The sequence below is a fragment of the Leuciscus leuciscus genome, assembly GCF_965113295.1.
Source record: "Leuciscus leuciscus genome assembly, chromosome: 2".
NCBI classification, from domain to species: Eukaryota; Metazoa; Chordata; class Actinopteri; order Cypriniformes; family Leuciscidae; genus Leuciscus; species Leuciscus leuciscus.
Genome location: NC_138726.1, coordinates 6,729,263 through 6,742,579, shown reverse-complemented (window position 1 = coordinate 6,742,579; position 13,317 = coordinate 6,729,263). Strand labels below are relative to the sequence as shown.

The window sequence follows — 13,317 nt, the reverse complement described above, 5'->3', positions numbered from 1 at the left end:
CTTTTGCAAAGCTAAATGCGGTTTCAAAAAAAAAAAAAAAACTGTAGTTTAATAACTCATTTAGAGTTTTTGTCAGCCGTGTTCTGATCAATAAATAACTATTTAAAGCTTCATTATGTGTAATGCATAGGCTACTCAATGTGCAATGTATATTAGAGAGGCTGTACGCAATATAAAGATCACCGGCAGCGCTGGTTTGCCTGAATTCATCTATCAGTGGTGCTCAAAATGACAATCTGTTCCTCATTCATAAATTATAATAATACAGTAACAGCACATACCTTACAATGAAACCTACACTCAAGCAACCCGGTTAACACAAATTAAAACAGCCAACTAAAGTAAAGGTTAAGTTTGAAACTTTAGTCACTGCATCATAAAATTATTTCCACTCTTATTTTATGGTTTATGCTTTACTTTTTTATATCCCAATGGATATGGCTAACTTTGATAAGGTTCTTCTGTTTTCTAACCACATCTGATCAAGAGTCAGATGTTCAACATCAACTGATGGGTTCAGTGTGAGACAATGTTTCATTCTCTGACTTGAAAATGTCAAGCAAGCGTGTTCAACAGGTCTATGCGCGCACTGCATAACACTGAGCAAAAAAAGCACTTATTCCTATGCCTATTTTACACAACAAGCAGATTTGCTTCTCATCACTGTCATACCGTATGTCAGGGGCGTATATCAGATGGAAGTCAATCTGTTTACTGTAGTACATGATAATGGCTCAGTTAGAGGACACAAACAACACATTGTGTCGCTCGGACCCTTCTTTATAAAAGAGACCAATGTGAAATATAAGACAATAATTAACTGCAAGAAAAGAGGTCTTTTTCCAAAACGCACAATAGGGAACTTGTTTTCCTGTAAAGAATTAAAGTCCAGAACAGGGCAAGGGTCCGCAGTTTTAAACATTTTGCATTAGAAAGAAAAAGTGAAACTGCTGCTTTGTGTTCTCATAGTACACTGACAAAAAGTTTAAAAAAAAAAATATTTTAAAAAATCCTATTTCTACCTGCACAGTAATAGTTTCCATCAATTCATAATCATTTCTGTCATTCCTCCTCTTGTAAGCATGTGAACTCCAATTTCATCATATATAACATCCAAGTGGCCAAAATAGTAAAATAACATACGGACTGTGTCTTTGGCATCACTGATCCTACTTATTTAAGGCAACAATTTTAGTAGGCTGACAGTGTGATCTGACTCTTAATGACTTTGAATTAAGTAGCCTACTATAGTCAGCTTGATTCAGTCGTATATATATATATATTAATATTATTGACTTGAAAAAAAATCAATAACAATACATTTTTAGTGTAAAAAGTAAAAAGGTCACACTTTATTTTAAGTGGATGTTGATACATTGTAATTACTCAAAAATTTACTGAATAAGATTAATTATCTACATCTACATGTTAACTATAGAGTTACAGTTAGGGTTACACTTTATTCTAAAGTGTCTTTGTTACACTGTAATTATAGATTTCTGTATTTACTATAGGGTTAGGATTAGGGTTTGGTTTAGGGTTAGTTTCATGTAATTATACATAATTTACCGTTATTACTGTGGTAAGTACATGTAGAAAATATAACAAGGACACTGTGAAATAAAGTGCTACCGGGATTGGTTTAGTGTTAGTTACTTGTAATTATAATTTACTGTTAAAGTGAGTGCATGTCACAATATGTCACCTTAAAATAAAGTGTTACCAAATTCAGTTACACTTTAAGTGTAAAGTGTGGGTTTTAAGGTGTCTTTGTGTACTGTAATTATATATTTAAGTACTGAGTACCATTAACAACATGTAGCCTACTTACTATACGGTTAGAGTTTGGTTTGGTTTAGTTGCATGTAATTATGCATCATTTATAGTTATATTACTATAGTAACTGCATGTAATGTAACAGACACTGTAAAATAAAGTGTTACCCAGAATTAATATTGAAAAGTGAAACTCACAGCTCGTTTTATCTTTGATTTTAGGCAGCTGGAGGTGCGATGCATATGTGATTTCATAACTAATGAATTCACAAATGGAGAGTGAAACTGTTAAATACGTCAAAGAGCAATAATGCCATGGAGTAGTTAGTGTGGAGTTGGTAAAGCTAGTCATTGATGAATTGCTAGGCTAAGCTACGCTGTTACTATCGTCATAGTTTCGTTGCTTGTGATGAAACAGCGTTTCTGAATAAGATACTTTAAAACACACACACTGTAACTGACACACTATATTTTAACCGGCATTATCGCTTAAAAAGTCGAAATACAACACGCTGAAGCACGACATTAGTCCATAAGAAACAGGGCGGGCATTCCCAACAAAGGAAATGACAGAGGAATAGCAGCCAGATTCTCAGTAGGAACATTAAAAACAATGTCAACTACTGCTAGAATTGTATAGCAGATTTGGACAAACTTTTAAACTGCACAACAGAGAAGTAAAGTTTCTCAAGAGTAACTCTGTCAAGTAAAGTGCGAGTACACAATGTTGTTGTTGTTGTTGTTGTTGATGTTGTTGTTTTTAAAATAAAAGACACAGATATTAAATAAGCTTAAGGATATGATGTATTTTCCTGTGCGTGTTAAACAACGAAACAACCATTGTAATTATGTAAGATGTAAGATGCCAAGAGTTCACGTACAGTAAGTCAAATACATAAAGAGGAGAAAAGTCAAATGTACTTACGGCTGAGATCTGAACAGAAGTTGGAGAATAAACGCCAAAGATGCGCGAGCAACAAGTCTCTCCTCGATATATTTGTGCACCGCTCCGAAATAGCCAACTATGGAGGAGAAAACAGCAACATTTGGATCCGTCATCTTGTCCAAAAATTCTTTTCATGCAATAATCAATGTCCAAAAAACGTTCCCCAAAACGACGCGTATTGTTTCTGGTGTAAATGTGCAGGACTTACTGCAGAGCGCGAGCGCGCAAGGTCAGCTTCTTTAGCAAAAAAATGTGAAAAATGTCAAAGATTTTCGTGCTATGTCAGACTGAGTCAGTGGACAAAGTGAAAGCAGCACCCTGTTGCTGCAGCGTCGCACTAAAATCCCATTGAAAAGATACTTTGAGCCCGACCCCTCTTGTTACATACCTATCAATAGTCATAATCACGCAACACAGTTTGTATTTGCTCGTCTGCTTTAACTTAATCCATACAATATTAAGCCATTAAGGGCTAATTACCTTAAAACTTACCTTAACGTCCGCTTTCTTTATTTATATCAACATTTAAGTTCGGCCCCTTTGTTTTTGTTCTAGTGTGGGTTTGTATAGTTTTTTTTTTTTTATGCAAACTGTGTTTAAAGTTATTCTTGTGTTTTTTTGGGGCCGGCCGGGAATGTGAACGTGAATCTCCGCCGCACCGATAGAGATGCGAAGAATGCTCGGAATGAGAGCAGGAATGAAATGAACGCGAGCGTCGAGTTTGCAGAAGGGCGGAGCGTCACTGGCGTCATCCCGCAGCTTCTCCCACATCCATGGGGATGACCTCACAGGACACGTCCGAGAAATCCTCCAATGGGAGACAGCGCTGGCTTGTTTATACTTTCTAGCCCACTTGTTTGCAACATATCGATTCAGATCAATGTAATTATAGTTCTTTCGAGGTTTTAATTGTTTACTGTATATCCCTGTAGAACTATTTGTTATATATATATATATATATATATATATATATATATATATATATATATACATATATATATATATATATATATATACATATATATATATATATATATATATATATACAGTATATATACATATACATATATATACATATATATATACATATATATATATATATATATATATATATATATATATACATATATATATAAAACATTAATGTTTCCAAACATTAATGTTTTTAAATGTTTTTGAAAGTAGTTTTGAAAGTAATTTAATTTGACTCGCTTCTGTTGTAATATGTTTTGAAATGTAATTTATTTCTGTGACGCAAAGCTGTATTTTCAGCATCATTACTCCAGTCTTCAGTGTCACATGATCATTCAGCAATCATTCTAAGATCATTTCTTATTATTATCAATGTTGAAAACAGTTTTAGCTGCTTAATCTCATGATACACTGCCTTTCAAAAGTTTATTTGGCAAATGCACATTCAATTAATCCAAAAAGACAGTAAAGACATATATGAAATTAATAAATATTACAAAAAATATATATAATAAATGTTGTTCTTCATCAAAGAATCCTGAGGAAAAATCACAGTTACCACTAAAAATATGAATCAGTACAACTGTTTAGAAATAATAATATGTTTCTTGAGCAGCAAATCAGCATATTAGACTGATTTCTGAAGGATCATGTGACACTGAGTAATAATGCTGAAAATTCACACAGAAATAAATTACATTTTCAAAAGAAACCAGTTCATTTAAGTTGTAATAATATTTCCTTGGTGAGCTTAAGAGACTTTCAAATACATAAAAAAAAAAAAAAAAAAAATTTTTTTTTACTGTTCTGTATATTTACCAAAGTGCTTGGAATATCAGAAAGAGTCAATGCATCTTGCATTATATAAAGGAGATCACTTTTTTATTTAATTTATAATAGGTTTCAGAAAAAAACATACCACTGTATTTTGTTGGAAACAATGATTACCATGGTATTTCTGGAGTGATATTATGTCCATTAAAGTAATAATGTATAATGTTTTAGTCAGCAATTGCATTACAGTGAGTGCTATTGTACTAAACATTCTTCACGTCATTTAACATTAGTCGTACTAATTATTATTACATAGTAATTTAATTCAAACCATCAAATCAAATTGTTTTGTTCATATTAGTAGGCTATACACTGTTAAAAATTACCTGTACATTTTACAGTAAAATACTGGCAGCAGGGTTGACAGCCAGTTACTGTATTTTTTACAGTAGCGTTTCTGTAATTTAATTTACAGAATTTTACTGTATTCTCTGATTACAGTAGGCTAAATAACTGTATTTTAATTTATTTTTTTATCATATATGATTTTTTTTTAAATACACCAGTCAAAAGATGTTTTAATGTTTTTGAAAGAAGTCTCTTAATCTCACCAAGGCTGCACTTATTTGATCAAAAGAAAAAATTTAAAAGAAACATTTTCTATTTCAATATATTGTTAAATTTAAGCTGAATTTTCAGCATCATTTCTCCAGTTGTCAGTGTCACATGATCCTTCAGAAATCATTAGAAATCACTCTAACATGATGATTTGCTGCTCGATTGTTATCAGATATTATGCTCAATTATTAATATTGTCAATGCTGACAGTTTTTGCTGCTTAATATGGAAAATGCATCATTTTTTTCCCCAGGATTCCTGAATAGAAACTTTAAATGAACAGCATTCATTTGAAATATAAATCTTTTCTCTCATTATAAATGTCTTTTTATATATATAAATTGAATGTGTCCTCCTTGCTTAATACAAGCATTAATTTATGTCCTTTTCTTTAATAAAAAATCTCACTTATCCTGAACTTTTGAATGGTAGTGCATAATGGTTTCCACATAAATATGAAGCAGCACAACTGTTGTCAACATTGATAATAATAATAAGTGCTTCTTGAGCAGCAATGAATGAATTATATAGGATAATGTTACACTGGAATTATAATTTACAATATAGGTTCTTTTATTTCACAATATTACTGTATTTTTAATTAAATAAATGCAGGATGGTGATGAGCATAGGAAACTCCATTCAAATTCATAAAAAAAAATCTTGATTATTCAAGATTATTTAGAATTTGGGGACCAAATATAATCATATTTTCCATCGAAATTTATATATTTGCTTTTCATGCCGTTCGTTTGATTTATGTGTTTTTTAAGCATCACACTCTATGATCACACTGCACATGTGCATTAGTAGGCTTCTCTTTTACAATGGTAAAAGTATAGCATTAAATGCAACCTATACATATAAAATAGCCTCATTGAAGCCCTTAAAGTTTAATTACTAGTGAATAATGACTTTTGCTTTAGTGCAGTGCTTCCCTTTCCCCTGCTATATCTGTAAAATCTGCATCACGTCTGCTTTCCAAGGCTTTCTTATCTTATCAGCCGCTTCTCATCTTCGCGAATGGTGTCTGTTCCTTCAGTACCAAACTATTAAGCATCAAAAGGGAAAAGGCTTATCTATGCAAATCCAGCTCGCCCTGGAGGAGCCAGTCTGCCCCTTCCAGCTCCAACACCTGAGTGCAGTGATTCATTCACCGTCATGGGTCATCTGCCAGAAGGGTTTCACAAGCTCCTTGTTAAACATTAGCTCTGTGTATCCAGGAAGCCTCGGCGAAGGATCCCGGCATAATAGAGGACTGTAAATGGCTTCATAGCCTTACATCAGAGCCTGTTTTCATTGCCTTATCTAAGAGCTGAGCTGCCCTAACAGATTGGATTGGTGGAAAGCGGCCATATGAAAATCCCTCCGTGTCTGTGAACCCAGGTGGAAATGTCGTCCGTGAAGAACAATGCCAAAGCAAATGGTTGCCGTTGAACACAGAGGGCATACTGTAAATCTCTGAGCCGCTGTGCCGGCGCTCTTAGCTAGTAACATTAAAGGCCACATTTGGCCCTTTGAGGAACAAGTACATCAGTCAATAATGCATTTACAGATTTTTGGCAACACAAAATCCAAGTAAATCAATGCTGGTATTGGCTAAAGTAGCTTTAAATCGCCTCGCCGTAGTGCGGAACGTGGATCTGTCCATGTCGTCGACAATTTAAGAAACACACACACACACACACAGCCTAAATGTATGGATGAGATGACATTTTTCATGATGGCATGGTTGAGGTGCACGCAGATAAAATGATAAAGTGGCTCATTTAAGAAACCAATAAGCTCTCCAGCTTCATGCAGCATTCTGCACTCTGATTCAATCAATTTCATACAAGGTACAATTGAGCAATATTCTCGCAATCCCTACCAATGCCCGAGGCTGATCATTCAACCGCACTTTGATGTATTACAAACAATATGAGAACTTACACAATTTGGTGGAGCCTTGGCCCAGTTATGAAACTACGTTATGCAAATGATGACTCACTGTAGCATCTTGAGTTTGTAAACTTACACCTGAATGACATTCGTTATGAAAAGACACGATAATGCAGTAACTCAGCCAAAGAAGATAAACAATATCTAATTCTGCCGTCCAATATTTTGGTGGTGACCCGCATCAAGACACAAAAGAGGGAGCTGCGGACAAATCAGAGGCCTAAAACACGCTCTCAGGTGTCTACCTCACACACACACACACACACACAGCCCTCTCCATATGCTCAAGCAGCCAGCGCACACAAACAGAGCTCACCTGAATTAACACTGGGTGTGGCTACAGAACAAAGCGCCTGATGCACAGAGGAAACCTGAGAGCTTCTGTTGGGAAGGAAGAGGGAAATAACCTGCAAAACTCAAGAGATTCAATGATTCAACCCTATGGTTTCCTTCAAATGGATATAATCGTTCAAATAAAGCAATATGGAATTGCTCCCCGGTTTATTTTGGATGCATTTCGGGTGAAAAAAAGATTTTTAGTTTCTGAACTGCTAGGGTGTCGCTGTATGCAGTTTCTAAGGTGATCTGTGTGTTTCTTGTTTTGCTCTTGGTGGTCGCTTAGTCTCTACACTGAAAAAAATTATACGTTGTTTGGACCAAAAATATTCCAAATTCATTAGGTTTTTTATTTATTATTTTTATGGTTTGGTCCAAACCTTGAATTTGTATTTAATATTAATTAAATACAAAGTGAGAATATTAATTATACCATATACTAGGGATGCTCGATATATCGGCCACCAAATCGATCTCGTCCGATACGATACGTGTTCATTTTTAATGTTATTGTTATCGGCCTAATAAGAAAATTTGGCCGATATATTAAAGGCAATAAAATAATGGATTATTTCCTTCAGCTGAGACACTTCAGATGCGCACTGTTCACCATGATAGTTTAAAATTGCTTGAAATATGATTGAAATCACGTCAAAAAAGAAAAATACAGTTCAGTGCAACATTTGCAGTGCAAATCTGCCATATAGGCTGCATGAAAATATAATGAGAACATTATAACTGTGTGTTTGGGACATGGCTTTTAATGGTGAGACTTTTGTTTTTGTAATCAGGCTCTCAAAAATTATATAACAATTCGGATTTAGATTTATGGGCTAAAATATCGGTTATCGGCTTTCAAATATGAAGAATTATCGGTTATCGGTATCGGCCAAAATTTTCATATCGGTGCATCCCTACCATATACCATACTTAATCAATATATTGTCTTTAGACAAAAGCAAAAATCAAACTTAATGTAGGTCAACTCACCATGAACAGAAGCTAAATTGGATATAAAATAAATACAGAAGTCACTCACTTAAGATAATGAAAATATTTGTGTTAGTCAATGTTTAATTTAGTTGACTTACTATAAATAAAGACAACTTTGAATGACCTTAATATTTATTGTGATGTGTTTTTAAAATATTTACTAAAAAACAATGAATAAAATCAACAATAATTTCTGGAGTCAGTAAAGCTGATCACTGTGTGTTCTGCACATCTGGTGTCAAACGAAAATACTATTAAAACTGTTTTATTTATTTTCTTCTATGGGGAGTGTTATGTGCTCTTAGACAACCTGAACTAAACAGGTTTATAACAGAAACCAGGATTTTCGATAAGACTAATAAAAAAATGCACTTTAAATAAAATGACACAGCCGTTTGACTTTCTTCAGTGCAGTTTGCCCCAACAATCAGTGCGTTTACATGCACATTAAAGTTTGATTTCTGTCAGACTAAAGCTATAATTCATCTTTTGTGCTTTATGACAAAAATCGCAGCTGTATGGATTTTACAAAGTTACGAGTCGGCCTTGATATTGTGCACGCACTCGCTCTGAAACAGGGATTCCCAGAGAAAAAATCATTTATTTCAGCCGAACTGAAAAATAAAATATTTACTTGAAGTTCCTGAGATGACTGAGATTTGAAGGGAATATTTGAGTAATTCACAGACACACACACACACACACACACACACACACACACACACACACACACACACGCGTTGTGTTTTCATGTTATTTACTCATGCTATTTATTTAACATGTTGTTTCATATTTACTTGATTATTTAATGATATCCTTAATGATTTTTATACTGTATATTCTCTCCCCTTACACTAACACCACCCCTAAACATACCCTTCACATAATTTTTGGAATATAGAATAGATTCATAAGCTGTTTCCCTCATCGGGAACAAAAAACAAAGCAAAAAAGGATTTCAGATATTGCTATTGTGGGGACATTTTGTCCTCATAATGAAGGGTTTACCTGGACCACACACACACACACACACACACACACACACGCAAATTCACATTTTCATGGTTTCCTGATGTCAGTTAATGGTCAGGACATGCAGGTATACAAATCATTTAGTTTAAATTAAATATATTCATACATTTCAATTCAATTCAATTCAATTCAATTCAATTCAATTCAATTCAATTCACATTTATTTGTATAGCGCTTTTCACAATACACATCATTTCAAAGCAGCTTTACAGAAAATGTATGAGTCCACATTACAATTTAGAGCGATCTGTTATCAGAGTTAACTGTCTAAGTTATGTATTTCAGAAATGTACATATAAAAATCACAGTTGGCTAAAAAATTATTAATTTAAACACTGTAATAATTTAAGGCAGAAACAATGAGCTCATTGAAGTAAAGAATCTTTGTTTGTAAACAAATGAGAAACAGGTTGACAGGTTTCATACAAGTTTAGAACAACACAAGGGTGACTGAATTTTAATTTTTGGGCATACTATAGCTTTAAGTTTAAATGGTTTCTTCACAAAACAATGAAAGCATCAGTAATATATTCTCTTTAGGTGATTAGACAGAAGGCAAAATGCTCAGCTGCAGGGCCTTTGACGGACATTAACAAACACGTGAAACACCGCTCCTTTGCTTGATTGAGCGTCTTTTCCATGTCCATTATCAGTGGTGTAATCTGATGTGGGCAGATAAAGCCCAAAGGCCTTGTTTGTGTGTGTGTGTGCTCTTTGAAGACTGGAGTGTGTCAGGCTTTTTGCTCCGGGGGGCTAGAGGTGGAGCAAGGTGGTACGGCTCTGGTTTAGTTTACTTCGCTGTTGCCCTGTGACCTCACGTAATCAGGGGCCCCTGCGAGGCCAGGTGCACAGCAGACCCGGCCCTAGAGCAGCGATAAGGGCCAGAACATTCACTGATAACAACACAGAGCTTCATTTCAATCAAAGCATGGAGAGAGAGAGAGAGAGAGAGAGAGAGAGAGAGAGAGAGGGAGAGAGAGAGAGAGAGAGAGAGAGAGAGAGAGAGAGAGAGAGAGGTCCTACAATCAAAGCCACCTCATAGGGCTTTTTCCATCAGATTTTTGGTATGTCTCTTTAATGGTAATGACTTTGAAATTAAGCACTTTCAATTAAACGAAAACACAGCAGCAACTTAAAGAAGATGCCAGCGTGGAAAATTCGTTTTTAACTGTATCCAGCTGGGCGCGAACTGCACGTTGAATTAAAATGCGTTTTGATAGCATGCCTGCGTGGACAAAAGAGCTTCAGTTTGATCCTGGACGCATTCCAGTTGTGGTTAAATATGAGAATGAGTACTGTACATACATGGAGTCGCCATCTTGTGGTCAATGCTGAGGCTTCACGGGTCACGCTGTACGTGGTAGAGGAGACATTTAAAACACTATTTTTGAGAATAATAAACTAAAAATAAAAGGAAGAAGGAGTGAAAGATATTTTAAATACAGGGGGAATGTGTTTGGCACTGGTCAACAAATAACAGAATTAATCAGAGGGACGATGTGTACACATGCCGCTACTTTAAACAAAGAGATCATTACTGAGAAATGTTGATTAAATGCCTGATGTTGTTGATGTTGCTTTTCATCGGATTCCTCTGCTGAACACCTGAGTAATAATTGACATTCAAAGTTGCTGTGGAAATTATGTTATCAAAATTTAATTAAAATCATTTTGGTGAAAAACAAAAGAAGCCGATATCTCGACGCCTGACAGATTCTTTGAATTCTGTGGTATGGGAATTGAATGTTACATAGAATAGCAGAAGCTATTCATAAAGCAAATAAACACTCTAAAAGAAAGGAGATTTTTTAATTCTCTAAAGGAAATGTAGGCAGTCCTCGTGCAAAACACGCTGCCACAATATTCAGATGTTCTGGATGGTTGCAACACTCTTAAAAAATAAAGGTCCAGCGATGCCATAGAAGCACTATTTTGGGGTTCCCCAAAGAAGTTTCAGTGAATAGTTCGGTATGAAACAGAAGTCAGGATCATCTTTTGACGTATATCCAAGTGAAATGGCTTCTTGAACAAGAAAAAATTTAGGTTTGTTTGCTATTGGTCGATCTCACGTGAGTGACAGGTTGCCCCGCCCTCATGCCGGTGATCATGTCATCAGAGAAGAGTGTTTGCGACTTTGCGACTGTTAAAAAAAGTATGTTCTATGTGTGAATGTGAATATGAATGTAATCCAGACGTACTACATCAGCCATGTTGTCACTGTCATGTGACCTATGGAGTCAGATGCGTCACTCCCATAGACAGTATAAGAAATGGACAGAGTCATCTCATTGGAACTCAATTGAGGCAAGTGAAGCCCATTTTCAGCGATTTTTTAGGACTTCCGTTCCTGACGCGCAGACTCAAACTGAGCTTGACGACGTAGATGTGACGTGAGCAACCCGTCTGTCTTCTAGTGGCTGTGGCATGAGAAATCTGAATCATTCCCTTCCGAATCTTGCAGAGACGGAGATCGTGAGTAGGAGGTGTCCATGAGCTGGAGCAGGAGAAACTTTTGCTAGGTATTCTGATTAATTATTTTGTCATTTTGCCTCCACGTCCCCCCGATTGCCCGCGAGCTTCTCCTCCCGTCAATACGGTAATCTCTCTACTGTGCGACAGAGAGTCGTGTGGTTATGACGCAATCGTTAGCCTACTTTTACAAAAACTGTTTTTACGGGGCCATAACGTAAGCTACAAGGTAATGGAGCATTTTATACATTGTCGTGTTTCTTTAGAAATAAATAATGGACAAATGGAGTCTTCAAACGCCTCAGATGTAAAGTTATTCGCTGTCAAAGTGACGCCAAAATGAATGGGAGTCAATGGGATGCTAACAGCAGGTGAAGTTCTGCTACAAGATGGTGGCACGCGGCCGGCTTCAACTTCCGGTCGACTTCCTTCCCGCTTGGTCACTCCGGCTCCTTCACTGACATTTACAAATCCTCTCCTGTGGCATCATGGGATAGTGAAGCGTCCATCGAATGCAGACTTCAGAATCTCACCAGAAGTAGTAAGTCATCCTATGAATTCGGACATGCCACTCATCTCAAATACTCTTTTTTCGCCTACTATTTATATGGAAGTAGGAATATTCGGAAATGTCATGGCAAGAGGGAGGGGAAGTAATTTGGTAACACTTTATTTTGATGGTCCCTTTTGAACATTCTGTGTGTTGACTATAAGTAACTTTGTAACTGCATGTCAACTAACTCTCATTAGAGTATTAGTAGACTGTCTGCTTAAAATCTGCTAACTCTACATCGTGATGATCCCCAACAGACATTACTCACTATAAATATCTTTGAAAGTACATTTCAACTTATTTTAACCAAACCTACCAGTAGACTAGTATACTTGTAAGTGCAATGTCAACAGAATGTGTTAAAGGGACCATGAAAATAAAGTGAAACCAGTTATTTTGATTAAGTATTACAAGGGTACATGCATTTGTATGGTGCATGGATAAATTGTTTATAAAAACTACTGCAATATTCCATAAAAATTAAGAATTGTCCATTTTGATTTCATGGTGACTTTAAAATTATCTCTTTTTTTGTGAGTGTGAGGAACATTTTAATAATATAAAGAATGTTTTTACACTATAAAGAACCATTTGTGCATTTGAAGGGTTCCATGAATGTAAGGGTTGCTTATTGGTCAAAAGTAAAAACAGCTTATCATCAAGCACCGGGATATGACCTGAAGCCTCCCTTCAATGTATTCTAGATCTATGGAATTCCAGCAATAGTCAGTTAGAAAAGTAGTAACACACCTCTCCTCGACACGCCGCAATCTGAATCAATACATGTCGATAATAAAGCATTTAATAGTGGCGCAAAATAAGCAAAAAAACACATTTGAATAGGTCCTCTGAGGTTTTCAGATGTCACCGTGTTACAGTACCATCCCTGGCTGCTGTGTTCTGGCGGA

The 13,317-nt window shown here is 35.7% G+C and overlaps 1 protein-coding gene across 7 annotated transcripts in view; it reads right to left on the bottom strand.

Annotated features, from left to right (window-relative positions):
* tead1b (TEA domain family member 1b) overlaps nt 1-3,424 on the bottom strand; it is an 80,868-nt gene extending 77,444 nt beyond the window's left edge. For 6 of the 7 annotated variants that reach the window (XM_082162063.1, XM_082162065.1, XM_082162066.1 and 3 more), the window contains exons 1-2: nt 3,214-3,424; nt 2,701-2,797 (exon numbers count right to left, since the gene is read on the bottom strand). The gene's annotated coding sequence lies outside the window, so the exon portion shown is untranslated. Of the gene's footprint in view, nt 1-2,700; nt 2,798-2,929; nt 3,086-3,213 lie in introns of those variants that run through there. The other variant, XM_082162064.1, reaches the window with a different exon arrangement.
* Between the last annotated feature and the right edge of the window lie 9,893 nt (nt 3,425-13,317).